We start from the raw sequence: 20,580 nt of genomic DNA, 5'->3' as shown, positions 1-20,580 counted from the left end.
GAGAGATTCCCTGGCATGAGGCATCTCTTCACAGCCAGCACAGAACTGGACAATCCTAGAATGGCCTGGGTTGGAGGGGACCTTAAAGCTCATCTCATTCCCACCCTCCTGCCATGGCAGTGACCCCTTCCACCATCCCAGGTGCTCCCAGCCCTGTCCAGCCTGGCCTTGGGCACTGCCAGGGATCCAGGGCAGCCACAGCAGCTCTGAGCAACCTATGCCAGGGCCTTACTCCCAAACTGGGAGAATTTTTTCCCAATATCTTAACTAAACTTACCTTCTGTCAGTCTGAAAACATTCCCCCTTGCTCTGTCTCTCCAGGCCCCTGTAAAAAGTTTATTTCCATCTTTCTTGTGGGCTTCTTGTAGGTACTGGAAGGTCAAAATAGACTTTCTGTGCACCTAAGGCAGATCTGGATTACTGAACCCTCTAGAGCTATTGGAATCCTGGAAAACTGGAGAAATAGAAAATAAACCTTAAGTCAGAGAAACAAGCAGAAAACTCTTCTTTTTTTGTGCTTTTTTTTTCTTTCACTAGAAAGGAAATGGTTCCTGAAGCTTTTAAACATTTGCTCTGCCTAAATTTTAACCCTTTTTTTCCATGCCATTTTTTTCTGATACCCAAAAGTATTTTTTCAAAGTAGAATCCAGGCTAATGCAAGGAGAGGAACTGTAGATTATTGAATAATGGGGCAGTCAAAATAATGGCCACAATGTGAGAAATAAACAGGCAATAGAAAGTTAGTGCTGGGGAGCATTTCTCAGTACCTCAGGAAGGTTAAAGAGCTCAGGTCTCAGTAAGTGTGACTTTCCTCTGTTGTGTCTCAGCTGATGAGCATCCTCCTTCTGGCCCTACTGGGTCTATGTCCCGCCTTCCCTTTTTCACCACTAAATCAGAGGCAAAACATCAGGTTCAGGTTGTTTAGCCATTTGTATTGTAAACCTCTCATGCATTGGCTTTCATGTCCTCACAAAATAACAGAAGGGAAAAAAAAGAAAAAGAAACCAAAACCAAAAGAACAACCCAGTGCAGAGGCTAATGACTGAAAAATCAAAAAGAGTAAAAGGAATGAAGATGTGAGAGTGAAAAACACAGAGTTACTGAGGGAGGAGAGGGTGAGGGCAGGAGTTCAAAGGGTAACGCTGCTCAGCAGGAACAGGAGTTATTTCTAGAAAAAACACCCTCAAACATTAACAGATCTGGTCACACCGGTGTGAGGGCACAGGCAGCGAGGCAGGAGGTGAAATGGGGTATGGCACTGAGCTCTGCTGCATTCTGTGTGTGAGACAGGAATCCCTATGGATTTCAGTTCCCCTGGAGCAGCCAGAGCAGCCTTTGCTACCCCTGGAGCTGCCCTGACCCATATCAAGGCTCCTGACCCCACATCTGCAGCTGAGCTTCACTGGGGTCACATCTGCAGGGGTTAAGTGGCTGCACTTGACCTCAGAGGTGTTTTCCAACCTCGGTGGTTCCACAAATCCGCAATGGCCCCTCTGCAAAGGCCCTTTGGCACCTGTTGGACTCTTCCAAAACTTGTGCTCCCTCTGTGTCCCACAGAATGCCATCCTGGGAGCTTTGGCAAGGTGGGGGACTCTGTGCAGGCTCCCCAGCCCCTCTTACAGCACAGACAATCCCCTCACAATTTACACAACTCAAATAAATTAGTGATCGAAGCCTTAATGGCTTGAAAATGTTCCTCTGCCTGGGGCAGTGAGGATTGCTGGGGGGCTCACTGTGTCCCCTGGCCATGGAAATGAAGGGTGCTGGATACTAAAGAGGGGTGCTGGCAGCTAAAGAGGGGTGCTGGCTCCTAAAGAGGGGTGCTGGACCCACCCTGGGGCTGCTGAGGGCACCCTGAGGCAGCCAGGCTCGGGCAGGAAGCTTCACCATAGCCTGGATTTACTGCTCATTCAAAGTCACTGAAAGCCAAGCTCCTCCTTCTGATCAGAAGCCAACTTTTTTTTTTTTTTTTTTTTTTTTTTCTCTGTGAGCTTAACTGTTTCTTGCTCGTGCTTAGCTAGATTTTAAAGCTGTATTTTAATGGAAGTTAAAGCACTGTGGATATTTTTCCCCTTTTCCCAGCAGGTCTGGAGGATGTGCTCAGCATGGAGGGCACAGAGCTGCAGCTCCTGGGGGAGCAGATCCCCCTTCCCATCCTCAGCTCGGTCTGTGCCATCTCAGTTCAGTGTCTAAAAACTTTCCAAAACAACATCCAGGGCTCAGGGAACACCAGCCCAGCACACAGAAAGCAGGTCAGCTCTCAGGAGCGTGGGCAGGCCCCATGCAAGCCGCCTTCTAAAATGAGAGGTTGTGTTTGTGAAAAACACCAATCAATTGATTTTAAAATTTTAAAAGTTTAATAGTAATAAAATGGTTATAAAATAGTAATACAATTAGAGTAATAATAATTTGGACAATTTGGATTAGGACAATATGAGACAATAGAGAGAAAGAGTTACAGACAGCCTGGGTACATTTTTCTGAGCGCGAAAAAGGACACACACGTTTACAGAGGATTAACCCTTAAAAGCAGTAACCTGTTGCATATTCATACACCTCATACATGATGCATAAATTCCATTCAAACAGGATTCTGTCTGGTCATTGTCAACTTCTTCCTCTGAATCCTAACAGCGCCTTCGAAGCGGGAAGAAGTTCATTTCTTCTGATAATGGGGCAATAAATTCTTTTTCTCTGAAAGATTCAGGTGCCCTGTGGCTGCTATCTCGCTGCGAGTCCTTTCTTTAAAAAAAAATATCCTACATAGCATCGTTTCTATTTTAACATTTTTTTTATAACCCAAAACTATATTTAACACACTACCTAAGAAAATTAATACATTAATTTTAAAGCATTACTTTCTAACACAACACATATAATATTCAGAGGAATCATAATCAAGCAAGAAACTCATTTGTACAAGGATTTTGGTTTAAAAAAGTTTCTCAGAAAAGCTGAAAGTGCTTAAATGTAAACCTCTAACTTTTTTCCTTTCCTGCTATACTACTGCACAATTCAGCTCTTATTTTTGTTAGTTCTTGTATTTCCTGAATGTGAGAGCAATACAAAATATGTTGAAGTAGAACATGAGGGCTTGGGAATGTAATGAAAGTATGGATTTATTTCTAAAAATAGAAAAAGACTGTCTAGCAGAAGTTTTTTTCTAACTTTTTCCCTTTCTTGCTATACTATTGCACAAGTAAACTTTTTGTTAGTTTTTATATTTCTTGAATGCAGGACAATCCAAAATATGTTGAAGTAGAACCTGAGGGGTTGGGAATGTAATGAAAGTATGGATATATTTCTAAAAAGAGGAAAAAAGTCTAGCAGAAGTTAGTTGTATATTCTTTGACCAAGTAGAGCTCTGCAGTGGAGTTTGTTCCACCCCAGAGGATTTCAGAGGGCTCTGCAGAGCTGCAGGAGCACAGGGCTCTGTCCTGACAAGTGCAGACACAGCTCCTGCTGCTCTGCCTGGCTCTGGCAGAGCTGAACCAGCTCCAGAGTGCTGCTGTGAGGCTGCCCTGGCACCAGTGCAGACCTGCCTTGCATGAGGTTGTGCTGCAGGACTGCTGAAGCTTTCCTGGCCCAAGGAACTGAGGGAAAATGGGTGATACTGAAGCAGCTTTAGAATAGTTCCATATTTTTGGTACTTGTTAAATGTTTCTTGTGTTTCCTCTATGAAATATCAGGTGGCTTAAATCCTAAAACAGCAGAACAGAGTGAAGGCTTAAATTTAGACTAATTCAGAGAAAGCAGTGTACACACAGAGCCCAGGAAGAGAGGTGGGACAGATTGCATCAGGGATGAGCCCCATTTGTGATGACAGATCCATAAACGAATGGGAACATTTAGCATAACAATGTGCATGTTGGGGGGATGTGAGGGGACAAATGGTAGGAAGCAGATGTGTGCAGACAGCAGCTGGAAGGAGCCCTGCTCTCACCAGTGATGTTTCCAGCTTAAACTTGGCTGCCTTGTGATTGTTTTTGGTCCTCACATCCAAGCAGTGGGAAGGGGAAGCTGTTTCTTGTTCTGATGATCAGTCTCTCTTACAGTCCCACTGAGAGAAGGGTTTAGTGTGTAGGAACTGTAAGGAGGGCAAGACAAGGAGAGATCTGAAGGAAAGGGGAGAAATGGGGACTTTAAGAAGAGAAGGGAAAGGAGAAGGCTGGAGCAGGAGGATGCTCAAGCAAATGGAGTAATGTGAACACAAGAAGTAATTTCCAGAAATCAGAGACGTGAGGAATTCCTTCTGATCACTATGAGAAGGCTTGCTTCAGCTTTCTAAGGCTGGATTTGTACCCCTACAATGGCACACATTTGGGCAGCTATCCCTCAAGAGAGCCCTGAAAATGGGGTAATTTACTTCTAAGCTTCCTCTTCAAGTGTACCCCAAAATAATCAATAATCAAGTGTACCCCCCAATAATCAATGAGTAAAATCAGTACTAAAAGGAAATCTTCTAATTTTGTTAGTGTCCAACTCAGGGTTTTTTTGTAATTAATAGGATTTTGATTGATATGCTGAATTCTGGCCTATAAGGGGATCAGAACACAAGAACACTTGCATTGTGTGAATGGCAAAGGTAGAATAAATATCTGGCTTTACTCTTCCAAGCCTTTTAGGACCAACTTTCCTCATGCAAGTGTTAGCAAAGAAATAATCCATGCATGCTTATGGATTCTTTCATGCTTGCATGACTTTAATGATAATTAAATAGTATGTCTGAGATCCAAAGGCAAACCAGAGTCAAGTGTGCCTGACTCATTTCTCCTCTCTGAACAAAAATGGGAAATATCAAACCTCTGTGTGAGGCTGTCTGATGTTCTGGTAGCTTTACCCTGCTCTCTCATGTAAATGTTCTTAGGTGGATATCTGATACTTGCTGGATTTTGTAGTAATTGGTTACAGAAGGGAGAAAAGTGTGTTCTCTTGTGCCCAGAGAGAATTTCTTGATGGTGTGAAATGTGCAACTGGGCTTTTCTTATCTGCAAAATGGATTGAAGCAGTTCTGGAAGTATGATTTGTCTTTTCTCATAACGTGTCAATGAAATAGTGATGCAGGAAAACTGATGTCAGCAGCATAAAATAATCTCTTTTAATCCAATATTTCCTTGGTATTTGTGAGACCCACTCTGAATGTTTCTTTACTCCTGTGTGTGGTGTCCCTGTGCTCATGCAACTGCTCTGGTACTCAGTGATGGTGTAGATGGATCAGGACTAAGTAATGGAATAATCCATGGAAAAAGCAGGTTTCAGTAGCGATGGCACCTTCCTGTGTGTGCTCTAAAGCTGAACACTGGAAGTACTTTACCACAAGCTACAGGATAATAACACTTGTGCAGATGTTTTGAAATGTGTATTATTATTTTTCTTTCCTAGCTTTGTCTCTTAGGGATCATGCTGCTGTCTTTTCATCCGTCCCTTATAATAATTTATGGAGCCAAGTGTAGAGATCTCAAAGGTAGGACACATCAGTCATTTTTCTGTACAGGGAAATACACAGCCTGGTGCTGCATTAAAGAATGCAGCATGAGCCCAACCTGTGCATCAAAGGACCCACAAAAGAAAGCCCCAGATTTTCCTCCCAGTTAAAGCTTCTCCTCTCTGTCAGTTTTCAGACGGTCATCAGAGAGGGATGAACTGGTGATGCAGAAACATTTGTGATAAAAACATTGAAAATAATTCAGCCGACAACCAGGCACGAGCCTGCTGGAAAGCTGCCCCAATCCAAGGGGTGGATTTTAGCTGCAACTCTGCTCAGCATTTCTTCCAGCAGCTGAGCTTGGGGTGATGTGACTCCAGGACTGCAGTGTGACAAGGAATTGTTGCCCTCCCTTCCCCATTCCCCCTCTGGCTTCTCAAATCATAAATGGGTTTTCTCTCTGTACTGGGTATTGATAAGGAGTACCTGAGAGCTGTAATCTGATTTTCCTTCCTGTTTTGTTTTTTTTTTCAATTTGGAAGCAAGTACTTTTTGCTTGTTTACAAACTGCTGGGTCCAGTTTTATGCTGTTAAGTAGAAGATGGTAAATCCAACTGAGCACCTACATTCAGTTAACCACAAGAAGTTTTCCACCTGGCAAGCATGCAACATTTGAAATATTCCTTCCTTCCCAATACTGAACAAAAATTCTCTCTATTTAGAATTGCATTTAATTGTATTTTCTTGGATACAATTTTAAAAAACGGAAACATTTATTTATTGTAATTGATCCATAGATCAATTAAAACTAGGTAGGTAAAACTAATTTAACAACCAAGTAACTTTTGGTTGGAATGAGGTGATCTCAGTTATAAAATATGACCTTCCTAGGAGCAAGACATTTTCAGGTACAAGTCACCTCTACTTTTACAAGCCAAAACACAAAGATTGCATTTGTAGATAATGAATGTTTAGATAGCATCAGTGACTCAGAGAGAAACTGATTAGAGAGGCTGCAAGAGGAGATGCAACAATTCTGTGTGGATCCCAGTGTGAGGAAGAGATGATTATTGCAGAAACCTTCAGGTCAGAGAAGAGACAACCTGGAATGCAGGAGAGGTTATAAAACCCTCAGTGAGATGAGATAAAGACTGGCTGTTCAGCAGATCTAATACAAGAGCTCTGGAGGCATTGCACAAGCCTGATGGAGTCAGTGTGTGGGGGAATCCAGGGTGAACTTGGTGTGAAAAACACCAATCACTTGTTTGTTGTTTTTTTTTTTTTTTTAATTTCAAAAGTTTAATAGTAATAAAATGGTTATAAAAATAGTAATACAAATAGATTAATGATAATTTGGACAATTTGGATTAGGACAATATGAGACAATAGAGAGAAAGAGGTACAGACATCTGGGTACCTTTTTCTGGGCAAAATAAGCCTGGAAAAGGACACCTTTTAACAAAGGATTAACCCTTAAAAACAACAGGCTGTTGCATATTCATACACCTCATACATGACGTATAAATTCCATTCAAACACAGGATTTTGTCTGGTCATTGTCAGCTTCTTCCTCTGAATCTTAACAGTGCCTTCAAGGCAGGAAGAAGTTAATTTCTTCTGATAATGGAGCAATAAATTCTTTTTCTCTGAAAGATTTAGGTGTCCTGCGGCTGCTGTCTTGCTGCGAGTCCTTTCGTTAAAAAAATATCCTACATAGCATCGTTTCTATTTTAACATTTTTTTATAACCCAAAACTATATTTACCACACTACTTAAGAGAATTAATACAGCATCACTTTCTAACACAACACATATAATACTCACTCTAATATTTGCAAAAATCCAATCATAAAATATGCATTTTTTCACATTGGGGAGCTTGTTCCCAAAGGACCTCAAAGTCTCCTTGCTTTGAGGGAGTGAGGTGTTAGAGGAAATAGAAATGTGCTGAGGACACAGCTGATGGGGAGCATGGTTTGGTTGGTTTTGCTGTGCAGAAAGACTGCTGGGCATTTGACCTGCAGTAAACACAGTGAGACTTCAAGTAGGTGCCACATAGCTGGGGAGTGCTCATCCATCTCCCTGCTGCCCTGACAGATTCCATGGGCAAGGGTGGGCACTGCAGGGTGACAGGGATGGTTTCACTGTGCTGGCAGGGGAACAGCAGAACCTTTCACTGACCTGGGAAATGAGCTCAGCTGACAGCCCTGCTCCATGCAGAGCCGTGCTGAGGATCCTGTGGCAGCAAGCTGTGCAAACACAGGAGGCAGAGGATGTTCTCTGTGGGGCACACCTGGCTGGAGATGGCCCGAGGCGGGGAGCAGGCCTGGGGCTGGAGCAGCACAGTGTGCCTGCAGGATTCCTGCTTTGGGGCTGGTAAGGACAGCAACTGCATGACAGGGTTCACTTGTGGAGGGAAAAGGAGTGGAGCACCATAACTGGGAAATGCTGGCCTGGACAAGTGTCTGTGGTAGCAGCCAGGAGGAAACTCTGCTGTGCCCTGCTCCTGGCAGCAGCAGCAGCACTGCTGCCCTGACTCACTGGTCAGTGTCACAGACATGTTTTATGAAAATCCTTTCCTTAGGGTTTTTTCTCCTGAGAAGCTGAGGGGCCTCAGGAACAAAATGTAAACAATGATTATCTGCTGCTGTGGAATGCAACAGGTGCATCTGTGATTGGTCTCATGTGGCTGTTTCAAATTAATGGCCAATCACAGTCAGCTGGCTTGGACAGAGAGCAGAGCCACAAACCTTTGTTATCATTCTTTCCTATTCTATTCTTGGCTAGCCTTCTGATGAAATCCTTTCTTCTATTCTTTTAGTATAGTTTTAATATAATATATATCAAAATATAATAAATCAAGCCTTCTGAAACATTGAGTCAGATCCTCATCTCTTCCCTCATCCTGGGACCCCTGTGAACACCACCACAGGTGAGGGTCTGGCACACTTCTTACCCCTGACTTAACCCTTGCAAGAACCCTGGAAACAACAAAATGAGCCCATTTCCTTGATGGAAGGAAATCCACATTTCCTTTATGGAAGGAAATCCACATTTCCTTGATGTTCTGGGGCCTTGGACACTTAGTGAAGCAAAGATCAGTGGCTCAGTGTCCAGCTGGGTGGGCTCTGGGGATGTTGGTGGGGCAGAGCTCCTGTAGCACTTCCCTCCTTCAGTCTCCTCACCCTGCCTGGAGTGCTCAGGCTCTTTTTTTTCTTGGCAGAAGTTGCTGGTTATATTGAAAGGAACTATTCTGGAGCCTGGAATTTTAATTATTTTGAATCAACTTTTGATTAAATTGTTGCTATTAAATAAAGGATTAATCATCTGGAAAAGACCTTTAACTGGCTGGGAATAACAGCCAGTTATTATAAATGAATGGGGTGTTTATTTATTTCAGTTTCAATCTGCTACTGTTACACTTTGGGTTTCTTTTCCTGAAGAAACACGGGGAGGAGTGGCACATAAATTAAAATTTTTTCCTGAACTCCTTTCCTTATACTGAATTGCATAAAACATTTGATCTTTCTTCACTATGAAATTTCAGGATAAAGGGATCAGTTAGAACATCGGCTGGACTTGATGATCTTATAGGTCTCTTCCAGTCTTGAACTTCTGTGATTCTGTGATTCTGTGATTAAAGATAATATGAAATGCAAAAGTGTTTGTTGAAGAGGAGATAGAAGCTTCTTTTCATGTGATACTTTATTTTCTTGTTTCCAAACTAAAAATGGCCTGTTGTGGCTGGCTGTGATGTAGCAGCACTACAGCCAGGAGGGGTCATGAGCTGCACCCAGTTTGATTGAAGTTTTTATTTTTGTTTTTTCTGCATGGTGAAAAAGGGTATCCCCACCCAGCTAAAATAAATTGCACCTAATGTGAATTTTATTAGCCATTAATTTTTGCCTTGAAAAGAATACAAGAGCTAAGAAAAAATAACCAGAGACATTTGAATGTAATTGGAACATATAACAGCAAAATGGTCACTGCTTTTACAGCAAACAGTTCAAAAATTATTTTTATTACCCCATGTTGAATTGAACATCCTCAGATCCATGACAAATGCACAGTTGGAAATGAGGGGTGACAGGCTGATCATTTTCTTCCACTCATGGTTACTTTTCCTCCAGGAATGTGGCTGAAAACCTTTCAGAGCTGTGTAGCATTACTGTTCCTCAGCAAAAATCAGCATTTCTGCCATGCTGGAGGCTTCAAACAGCCCCACAAACTGCTACTGCACCTGCTCAGCAGTGTGCTGAAATGGCAATAATGAATAATAAATGCTGCTGCCTCCTTCAGAACATTACCAAACCCTTCTTTTCTCCAGGAACGTTTACAAAATCCTAAGTCATCCTGTGCCCAGAGTGGCCATAAAAATCCCTTACACAGGTTACAACAGAACCCTTTGTGTTGGAACAAAGGCTTTAATTTTTCTTCTGTTTGCCTTGGACTTCCCAGTCGTTTGTATTTATTTATACGTGACTTCCAGCTGGACCCCTAACAAAAATTCACCAAAGTAAAGACTTGATATATAAGGTTCTGGTCATCACATTTGCTTAAATGTGTAAAGCTCACCTGTATGAGAAGTGTGTCTATAACGGGGAAACCTAGGAATTTATAAAACTTGTTTTTGTAAGGTTTGAGTTGAGCAAGTTTGTTGGCCACTGGGTTGATGGGTGATCTTCTGGACCAACAGCTTTTGGTTTCTTTTCCCAGCCTTGATGTTGAGGAACTTGGTTATATTTTGAATTTCAGCTTTGTTAAGTATTTTCAAATCTAGTAGGAAGGTGTTGTGTCTGCAGCTATTGCAAGGCAGACACTTTCCAAACATTCAGGAAATTCCTAATTCAAGTGAGAAGGGAAGGAAACAGGAAAAAAAAAAAAAAGACAGTTAAGCCAGATCTGAGTAACACAAGTAACACACCAGGGAAAGGTCTGTAAGAGAATTCCCTTTGGGAGGGGAGCAAGGCTGGTGCCTGGAGGAACTTCCAGGGTTTCAACAGGAATGGATCATTAAAGGAAAGTCTCTGTCTGGGGGAGAAAACCTTCCCCAGTGGAAAATCTCTGTAATTCTGTCAGGCTCTGTGTGACCTGTAATTATGGCCCTGTGCTCTTTTATTAATTTACACTCCTACTTTGCTTTGCTTGTGTCCAAGCACATCCATATTATGATGCAAATTCAGCAGCAGCATGAAGGCCAAGCTCCAAGTAAGTGTTCCTAAGGGAGTTTTTGTCATACTTGTTCAAATCACGAGTCAGGAAAAAAAAAAGGAAACATGCATTCAAGTCATTAATTTAACATGTTAGTGCAGATCTGGATTCATTAATAAAATACAAACTTGCTGATGACCAAACCAGTGCAAACTTAGGTTTATTTACCCGTGTGAGAGGTTTATTTCTCCCTGTGCCCCTCCTGGAAGTTCCCATGGAGTGAAATTCCCAGAATAAGCATGGCTGTAATGCAACCCTGCATCAAACAAACTGAAGTTTGTGTGTATAGACCACTTGGCTAATTCCAAAGAAAATAAACACGATGTTGGTCTTAATGTGTTCAGCAGCTTTGTTTCTTAAGAAGAATGAAGAAAATTGTGTCTTTGGACATTTCTTTCCATGGGATTACAACTGAGGTACAGCAAATTTTGAATATTTTGTCTTAAAATAGTTTCTTTTGGAAGGATAACAGTTAACTCGTGTCTATGTAATTGCAAGAAACATCCCACAGAAGCCCAGAATGGTTTGGGTTGGAAGGGTCCCTAAAAATCATCCAGTTCCAACCCCCTGCCATGGGCAGGGACACCTTTATCTGCAAATTCATCTCCCATTTGTCCTCCTGGCACACTCTGATTTCAGCGTGTCTGCACTGGGGGAAAGCACAAGGTCCTGACAGGGAGCCGAGGGAGGCACCATGAGAAATTATGGCCCCGCATCTCCTGTTTCAGACCTGTTAAAACAATGTCCCTCTCTTCTCCCCTGGCAACAAGTGCCAGGAACGTTCCAGCTACCTGCTGGAATTTTTAACCGTTTCTAGTGGAATTGATGCCTCCTCTTTCCCTTCTCAGGGAACTGGTCAGTTTCATTTTGATCAGATCTGCTCCCTGCACGGTACTTAAACTTAACCCTGACTGCCTCTGGCTCAGTTGTTTCAGCTGGTGGCCCTTTAAACCTCTTTCCAGACATTTGTTGGTAAAATGTCTGTAGTTGGTAAAATAGAAAGAAACCTGCTGTCAGGAGCACGGGCAGCCGTGGAAGCTTCGGCCAAAGTGCCCCCAGCGAGGGAGGGTCAATAAAGACCTGCAGGGCCGGTCAGTGGCTTTGGTGTTTCCCTTCCCGCTGTGCTCGCACCGAGCCGAGCCGAGCCGGGCCGGGCAGGGCTGCCGAGTTTCGAGCTGTTGTCTCTCTGTGCTGCCGCTCCCCCCGTGTCCGTGTGTCAAGGGCCGCTTCCTCGGCCGCCCTCCGCGGTCATTAAACGACTTTGCCGTCGTAAACCACAATCGGGGCGAGTGCCAGGGAGGCGTGAAACTTTTCCGCCGTGACTTTGGCCGTCACCGCCCCCGGGCCCGGTCCCTGCCCGTCCCTCCCTCCCTGCCGGTCTCTGCACTGCCCCCGACGGCGGCTCCGGCTGTCCCCGCTCTCCCCCAAAACCCAAAAAGCGCGATCCGCTTTGATGTCGCCTTCAGAAAAGTTCACTTTATTTACAAGGGGGGCTCCCCCCTGTTTACACGCGCCCATTTGTAAAATTAGCCGACCCCCCTGACAAAAACGCAAAGGAATGGCTGAGAAATAAATAAACCTCTCCCCCCCCTCCGAGGCGGAAAGGCTCCAAGCCAGCGGGGCTCTGCTCCCCCCAGGCCCGGGGCTCAGGCGATCCTGCTGCAGAACTCGTCGAAGTCCCTCTCCATGAAGAGCTCGCTCTCGATCACATCGTCCTCCGAGGGGAAGTACTGCTGGCTCTCCTCCTGCGGGGAGCCCGCGGCCGCATCGGCCCCGGCCCGGGCGGGCGGGGAGCGGGCGGCGGCTACGGGATCCCCCGCGCACTCCATCAGCGCCCCGCGGGCGTTCTCCAGCACCCCCAGGTACGAGTCCATGTCCAGCGGGTCCATCTCGCAGTCCGACCCGCCGCTCTCGGTGCCCACCGAGTCCGAGCGCAGGTGCATGAGCTGGTACTTCTCCCGCATCAGGAACTGGTTGGTGTTGCGGGGCGCCCGCATGCCCGGCGCCCGCCGGCCCAGCACATTGACGGGCCGCAGGGAGAGCAGCACCCGCGGCCGCGCCGGGCGGTGGCAGCGGCGGAAGGCGCGGCAGTGCTGCTGCTGCAGCTGCTGGTAGTGCTGGAAGTGGCTGTGCGTGCGGCTGCCCAGCAGCTTCCGCGCCCCACCGGGGACCCTGCCGCGCCGCCCGGGCGGCCAACGGGAGCGGCTGCCGCCCCGCCGGGGCTCGCCGCCCTTCAGCGGTGTCGGGGAGGCGCCCCCCGGCACCCCCTCGCCGCGGGCGGGCTCCCAGGGCGGGCACACGATGAACTCCGTGCGTCGCAACATCGCGGCCCCCCGGCCTCTCACATGCTCCGAGCCGCCGGGACGCCCCCGCCGCGCTGCTCCTGCGCCGTCGTCTCTCCGGCGCGTCCTCAGCTTCTCTCCGGGCTGAGCGGCCGCTTCCCAAGAGCCCTGCGGGGGCCTCTGCGGACGCCTCTACCTTTTCACGATCCGCTCTGTTTTTTTCTTGAGCGGAGCCCGTTGGCAGCGCATAGCCTGGCTGAACGGCTGCGGGCTGCGGGGCAGCTTGACGGGTTCCAAGCCGCCTCTTCGGAGATGGTCTCGCCTACTCCCCGGCCGGGCGCTGCCGGGCTGTCAGCGCTGCGCCGGGCACGGCGGGCCGGGGCAGGGCCCGGGAGCGAAGCGAGCGAGGTGAGGGGAAGGCGCCGAGGCTCAGGGACCGCACAGGGAGCGCGCGCACCGCCCGCCGCCCCGCGCCCACTGCCGACGCGCTCCCGCGCAGCCCCTAGTTATCACCTCCGGCGCAGTCCAACGGCCGCCGCGCCGCGGGGGGAGCCGGGGCGGCACAGCCGCTCCTCAGCTGGCCTGTCCCCGCCAAACTTGGCTCTCCGCGCCCGGGGAGTGCGAGGGCTCCGCGGCACCGCAGCCCGCACGCTCGTATCTCCCGTGTTATCCCGGGTTATCCCGGGATCTCTTCCCCCTTGGGCGCGCTTTGGCTTGGCCCAGAGCTGCGGGCGCATTTTGTTCATCTCCTATTCACGAAGGCCGTTTACGCTCAGCTCGCCGCGCAAGCACCGTTGCCCGCCCGTTTCTTGCAGCAGCGCTACGCAAACCGCGTACGGCGCCCGGCCCTTGCAGTGGCGCCACGCAAACCGCTACGCAAACCGCGTACGACGCCTGTACCTAGCAGCGGCGCTACGCCAACCGCTACGCAAACAGCGTATGCCGCCCGTGAGGGGCTCTGGGGTGGGGGGATGGCGGTGAAATGGCCGCGGGAGCAGCGGGGAGGGAGAAGGGGCAGCCTGAGGCCGGCAACGGGCGCTAGAGAAGCCGCGGCCCTCAGTGCCAGTGCCCGCGGCCGCCTTTCCTCTGCAGCTCCAGGCTGCGGCCGGCGCCACCGCCGGGCAGCGGTGACCTTCCCGCGGGTCCCACAAAATGGTGCCCGCACCTTCCCCCTCAGCCGCTTCACGCCAGGGGGGTCCCCTCCTGAGGCTTCACTTTTTGTTTTTTTTTTTTTTTTTTTTTCTTCCCTTTAACCTCTCCGGCTGAATCGGTGCTTTTTCATCAGTCTAGAGTGAAAAACAAGAGCAGAGACATTCATTTTTGTAATTTGGGGAATGTCCCAGTTACTTGTGCTGGGCCTTGGTCCCTCTACCACAAATTTCCCCTGATTTTCCAATCTGTTTTGGGTGGCGTTTTTCTGCCCTGCATGTAACTAATCTGACTGTGACTTCCCCGTTCCCCCCCTCCCCACTCCTTCCCAATCTGTTCATGGAAAACAAGCTCAGTGTTGCCCAAAGGCTCCCAAGTAAAAGCTGTGCATGAACAAGGGCAGCAACTCCCATGCGGGTAACATTTTATTACAATTTAACAGTGAAGGGCAAAGAAGTACCAAATAAACTGAGGGAGACAAGGTAAAAGTCTGGATTTGAGCTAAACATGGAATGAACCTTGCCCAAACCAAATTGCCCACGTTTGTCTGTTTCACTGCATTACAGTATGTATTTCTAATTCAGTGTTTGTTTCAAATTCCATTCAGGAATTATATGGTGTTCCATTTAAACTCAGCTGGTGTTATCACCTGTGTGTTTTACAAACTAAAGGCCAAAATAGAAGGGCTTGGCACTGGAGCAAGCAGCAGCTGTCTAAAATGTGCAGCCTCTGAGGATGTTTATAAAGAAATCCACATCATGGGGTAGAATCCACATCTCCAGTTGTCACAGGCTTTTTCATAGATGTATTAGGCAGCAGTGTGGCTTGAATAAACTTCTGCCACTCCAAACTTCTCTCCTGGATACAGAACATGCCAGAATTCTGTGTTTGTACAGGGGACTCTGCCCTGGCAACCACATGCAGCCAGTCTCTCCTGTCTGGCTGGTCAGCCCAGCTCAGTCTGGCCTCAGTTCCCATTTTCTCTTCTGTTTCTCTCATTTTGGTGCAGATTGAGTCTGCATTTCTTTTAGCTGTTCTAGAAGGATGTAGGAAATTGTGTGTAGAAAGGAGCCTTGTGCTACTTTGTGCAGGAGAGAATTCCAGTTAATGTGCCTCCCTTCACATCTGGATTATCTCTAATCCACACACTGACACTGCCCTGCACAGACCACTGAATTCATCCTGCACCCAGTCCTGCAAATCAAAACATAAAGCTTTTATTGAAACCTTTATTGGTACCTACATCTCTATAAGTAAATAAATTTTTTGAGCAATTTGAAATCATTACAGCTGAACTATTTGTGCCATTATTGACCTGGCCTTCATTCCCCAGGCTCTGTTCTGGGCAGGGTTCAGGTGTGCAGGCTGGGAAATCTCCTTCCCTCACCTTCCTGCCTCACTTCTATTTTTCCCTTTCCAGAGCCTTTTCACAGCTGATTTCACCACTGGAAAAGTGGAGGAAATGTTTTTTTGATGTATCATGAAACGTTTTGTAATTTCTCAGTGGTTGCCAGCCAGCAATAATATTTTTTCAAACCGTTTTCTTTGACATGGGAGAACCCATCTACAAGTTTGGTTTTAAAAATTTATTTATTTATTTATTTATTTAGCAGCAAAGGAGGGACTTCTGTTGTAGCTACAACCTTAAGAATTGATATTTTGAGGTATTTAAGAGAATCCCTTTAACGGAGGTAAGGTCGAGCTCCCAAGAGGGATTCAGTGGAGGCCCTTGGTATCCAGTTACTGGGGGAAGCCCAGCGTCCTGCTCTCGGTGGGTCAGAGCCGGGCGGGGTTCTCAGGACGCCCAGCACAGCTCCTGCCCAGGTTTGGGCTCGGCTGCCCTGCGACGGACCGAGCTCCTTTCACCCCCGTGCCGTGAGGGGAACTGCCGGCCCCGCCCCTGCCCCGCCCGACCCCTTCCCCAAGCCCCGCCCCTCCTCGCCCCGCCCAATCAGGATTTCCCGAGCTGCCTCGCGCCGCCGTGACGCGCCGCCCCGAGTGAGCTCACACCCAATGGGTGGCCGCCTTACAAAGCGCCGTTGTGCGGCCACACAGAGCCGCGCGCCGATTGGCCGTGGCCCTGGAGGCGCTTCCGGCCATGCTGCGCCGGGCGCGATTGCATCATGGCGGGACGGAGGTGAGCGGGGGGGGCCCGGCCGGAGCCTCGGTCCCTCACGGCCCGGCCGGGCTGAGCTCCGTGCGGCCGGTCCGACACACCAGAGCGGGCCGGCTCCAGCGCCGTGCCGGGGAGCGGCTCCTTCAGGGTGTCCCGGGAGGCGGCGGCTCCCGGGCCGGCAGTGCCGGTGCTGTCACGGCGGGAGCGGCTGCGGCCGGGCTTGCGGCTCCCTGCGGCCTTGGGCGTTGTTAGCTCGTGTGTTCTGAGTGTACAGCGTCCCGTTCATGTGCGTGATTTACTGCCTGGGTGCTGTGCGGATTTATTGCTTTTTCGGCAATTTAGGGATTACTTAGAGGAGGTGCTTATTAAAGGGTAGCCTGGTGCCTTATTGCAGGGCTTCATGCTTAGCAAGGCTTGGGTTCATCAGTTATTTGTATTGCAGGGCTTCATGCTTAGCAAGGCTTGAGTTCATTAGTTATTTGTATTGCAGGGCTTCATGCTTAGCAAGTCTTGGTTTCCTTAGTTATTTGTACAAAGAACTTACAGTCCCTTACAATGTGTAATACCTTAAGCATTCCCTTCAATATCCTTTTAACTGGGGGGTTGATGAATGCACCCTTTTTATTGCTGCAGCTGCAGTGATTTTGATATCTCCAGCAAACTTTGGCTTCCACGCCCTTTCTGAGGCTTTAATTCGGTTTGGTGGTGACACCTTTAGAAAGCAGCTGTCAGGTGATAGAATTAATTTGTCACATGAAAGCAGTGTTCAGTAACTCAGCTGATGCTGGTTTCTGAGTTTTTATTAAAAAGATGTAGTTCAAAGTTATTTCAAGATAACCTAGATTTCCTTTGTTCCCAATGATGTTACATTTTTAATCAATGTAGCAGGATGACAACAAACATTTCCTAAGCCAGCACAAGATACAGTGTAAAACTGGGCTCTTGCATAGTATGAAATGTTTGTATCTAAGGACAGCATTAATTGATGAGTGTGCTTATTGTTTTAGCAATGTTTTAATTGGCCTCTCAATGTTAAAGCAAATCCTTGCAGGGGGACAGCTGGGCTGGTGTTGCAGTTTTATTCCCTGGATAAGACACAAGGTTTTCAGAAGTAATGTTTGTTCTGTAGTTCAGTGTTCTGTTCCCATCCTTCCTTCCTTTTGTTTTAAACTTTGCTGTTTGCACCCCTTCTTGAAATGGAGAATTTTGATGATCAGGTGAATGGTTTAGACTGATGTTACTCCAGAACAGGACCTGAAAAGACAGAAATGGGTGCTAGATGTGGAAAATATGGAAAATGGAGCATTGTTTGACTTTGGAGAAAGCAGCTGTATGTGGAGAAAGGAAGCTCCTTGTCTTTGGAGGGAGCTTTGGTCTCTTTTATAGAATAGTTTGTGGGAGAAGGTGACTGGAACAAGAATAAGAGACTGATCATAAACCCCTGGAAATCAGAAACCTTTTGTTCACCTTTAGTTCATCCTGTGTTTTTATATTTATCATTTCTCAGGCGACAAAATGATTAATATAATGAAATCCACTTTGTTTTAATCACATATCTGATGTATGGGAAGTACAGCAATATTTCTCAGATGTGGGTTCACTTTATTCATAGTGGTGTTTTAACTGAATTTTTATTGTTTCTTAAAAAATTAATATTTAAAAAAAGTTAATGGGAACTTGCTTTTATGGTTTTAATGTATGTTTTTTTTTGCTTGTAGATAAGAAGCCCAGCTTAAGTCTCTGACTGCTGTAGCACAATCTCCAAATTTTGACACCTTTGCTAGTGAATGTTGTTATCCTCTAAAAAAGTGAGTGTACTTAATAAAAAGTTAGTTAATGGTGCATTGTCTTAAACTTTAACACTTCTTGTCTGCTTCATGTGTTTTCTGATCTCTGTAGATGTGGTGTTGTATGAAAGTGGGGTTTACTAGATGTGTTTGTATAATTTTTGTAATATGGTTTGTGATGTTTTTGCTCACACTGTGTTCAAAGTAATGAAGTTATTCTCCATTATTTTGTGATTGAAAATAACTAGATTGCTTATAACAAGCTTTTTTTTTCTGTGCTGTAGGGGTATTCATACCTCTGTCTATAGAATGATTGTTGTACTTTGGCTTTTTTTCTCAGCTGAGCTTGAGCCATGGCAAGATTTTCAATGTGCTTTTTGCCTTTTAAGTCAGTCTGTTTAAAATTCTGTTTAAAATTCTAAATCTCCATAAAATTCTGGTTTGTATTTTGTAAAATATAACGGGGAGTGATGGTTGCGCATTAATTCCCAGCAGTATTTCCCCCCCCGCTCCTGATGCAGTGAAGTGCTGCTGTTGCTGAGGGTGTGGTGGTTTGTGCCCTGTGGTTGCTGGACACTGCTGTGCCTGTGCAGTGCTTCAGTTGGAGAATGGGCCCACAGTGACCCTGGGGCAACGCAGGGAGGCTGTGAGCCCTGAGCAGCCTCCTCAGCCCTGCCCCAGGCACACCCCGAACCAGCCTGCCTCTGCTTCCTCGCAGCTGGCCAGGCTCCAGACACTTTGTAGCTACACTGATTTGGGAGTTACGCTGATTTATACTGAGCTGGGGCTGAGCAGAACATGCAGATCCCTGAGCTGAGTTTGTATTTGAGCTGCCCCAGACAAAGGGAGGAATGGTGAATCTGACTCCCATGTTCTCAGAAGGCTCATTTATTGTTTTATGTTACTATATTATATTAAAGAATGCTAAACTATACTAAAGAGTACAGAAAGGATACTTACAGAATGCTAAAAAGATAATAATGAAAACTTGTGACTCTCTCCAGAGTCCTGACACAGCTTGGCCCTGACTGGCCAGAGAGTGAAAACAACTCCCAGCAGAATGCAATGGAACAATCACCTGTGGGTACACAATCTCCAAACACATTCCAGACTAGCAAAACACAGGAGAAGCAAATGAGATAAGGATTGTTTCCCTTTTCTCTGAGGCTTCTCAGCTTCCCAGGAGAAAAATCCTGGGCAAAGGGATTTTTTGAAAAAATGTGACATGGAGCTGAGTAGAACATGCAGATCCTTAAACCTCAGGTCAGCTGGCTTGTGGGAGATAAAAGCTTTAAGGCTGAATTATTTTATCAGTTCCATTGTCTCTGTGATCAAGTCACAGTCTAATCAGTGCTCTGAGGCAGAATGGTGAAAACTCCAGGTTGTGTAGAGTAACTCACTGTGCTCAGGCTGGTTGTTACCTTTCAAAATACATCCAGGCCATGTCCACATGTTCCTTGTCAGCCTCTGATTTCCCCTCCAAATGCTGTGTTGCCTGTGCTCCAGGTCGTGGGATTCTCAATTATAATAATGTGATAAAGGATAATTTGGGTTTGTTAGTGGAGAGAATGATTTGTCATGAATACAAAAGTGATGGAGTTGGTCTGTAGCACATTTTTTCATAGGGGTTGAAGCCTTGAGCTGGCAGTTTTTGTGGTGTTCTGGGTTCTGTTTAAGGAAATGTTTTGGAGCTCCAGCTGTATCTGGAAGAATTGTCTTCATGCATTTGCCTTTGCTGCTTTATGGTCAGTATTTACAAATCTGAGTAAATCCCAAAACTCAGGCCTTGTGCTGTTACTTGTAATTCTCTAATGCTGAGTGCAACTCAAGCTGTAGTAGCTACTTCTGGTGTAAATGTGCTCAGGAACAGCAGCACTGAAGTGAGAGGTGGAAGAACCCTTTTATCCTTTAGCATCATCTGTTACAACCTTCATAACCAATTTTCTCCTTATAGGGAGCTGCTGTCTTAAAACAGAGCTTTGTTTAGTTCTTGCTGTGGCATTTTATTGACATCTGACCCCTTTCTACCTCATAGCAGCTCTGGAACCAGGCAACTGCTGTGTGTTCCTAATAGTGTTGAGAATTCCTCTTCCCTGTGTTGCTTGTACACAAGTGGCCTGTACAAGTTTTTATGTACTTATAAAACTCATGTTCATCTTTGCAGTTTTTCAGCTGTGCTCTCTGCAGTCTGGCTGCTTTTATGGGCATCTGAGATTGCTGGCACAGCCTGATGGAAAATGCTCCTTTAAACATCTAAAAAGTTTGTGAATAGATGAACAAGGAAAAGTTGCTCTTTCTTCAGTAGTTGAAAGTGAAACTCTGATAAAAACTGGTGCTGAAGGGTCAGTTTGAACTCAGAGGCTTTTCCTGAAGAAAACCCCTGTAACCAAAACATAATTTTCCCTTTGACTGTTTTCTCTGGGAAACAGAAATAAAAACACGATAAAAAAGGGAACAATCCTAGTTGAATGAATGGAGAATCCTTTTCCTGTTCCAAAACTTTGGTGTGAGTCAGTCAAAATTAGGCTTTTTTTAGAATGGAGTGCTTGCTTCCATGCCTGCAATGAATCAGGCTCTTCGGATTGGTGATGTGGGTTTGAAAGATAAAAG

General features: G+C 46.3%; 1 protein-coding gene and 1 non-coding gene across 2 annotated transcripts in view; both read left to right on the top strand.

The window, feature by feature from the left end:
- Positions 1-16,134: 16,134 nt before the first annotated feature.
- Positions 16,135-20,580, top strand: part of IARS1 (isoleucyl-tRNA synthetase 1) — a 95,586-nt gene continuing 91,140 nt past the window's right edge. Inside the window, exons 1-2 of the mRNA XM_058813121.1 lie at positions 16,135-16,204; positions 17,902-17,991. The gene's annotated coding sequence lies outside the window, so the exon portion shown is untranslated. The remainder of the gene's footprint in view (positions 16,205-17,901; positions 17,992-20,580) is intronic.
- On the top strand, positions 18,528-18,659 carry LOC131563273 (small nucleolar RNA SNORA84). The gene has a single exon (XR_009275285.1). It is a non-coding gene; the product is annotated as a small nucleolar RNA SNORA84 (small nucleolar RNA).

Source organism: Ammospiza caudacuta, chromosome 12 (genome assembly GCF_027887145.1).
Source record: "Ammospiza caudacuta isolate bAmmCau1 chromosome 12, bAmmCau1.pri, whole genome shotgun sequence".
Lineage (NCBI taxonomy): Eukaryota > Metazoa > Chordata > Aves > Passeriformes > Passerellidae > Ammospiza > Ammospiza caudacuta.
The sequence above is the reverse complement of the archived record's forward strand: the minus strand, read 5'-3'. Positions and strand labels throughout refer to the sequence as shown.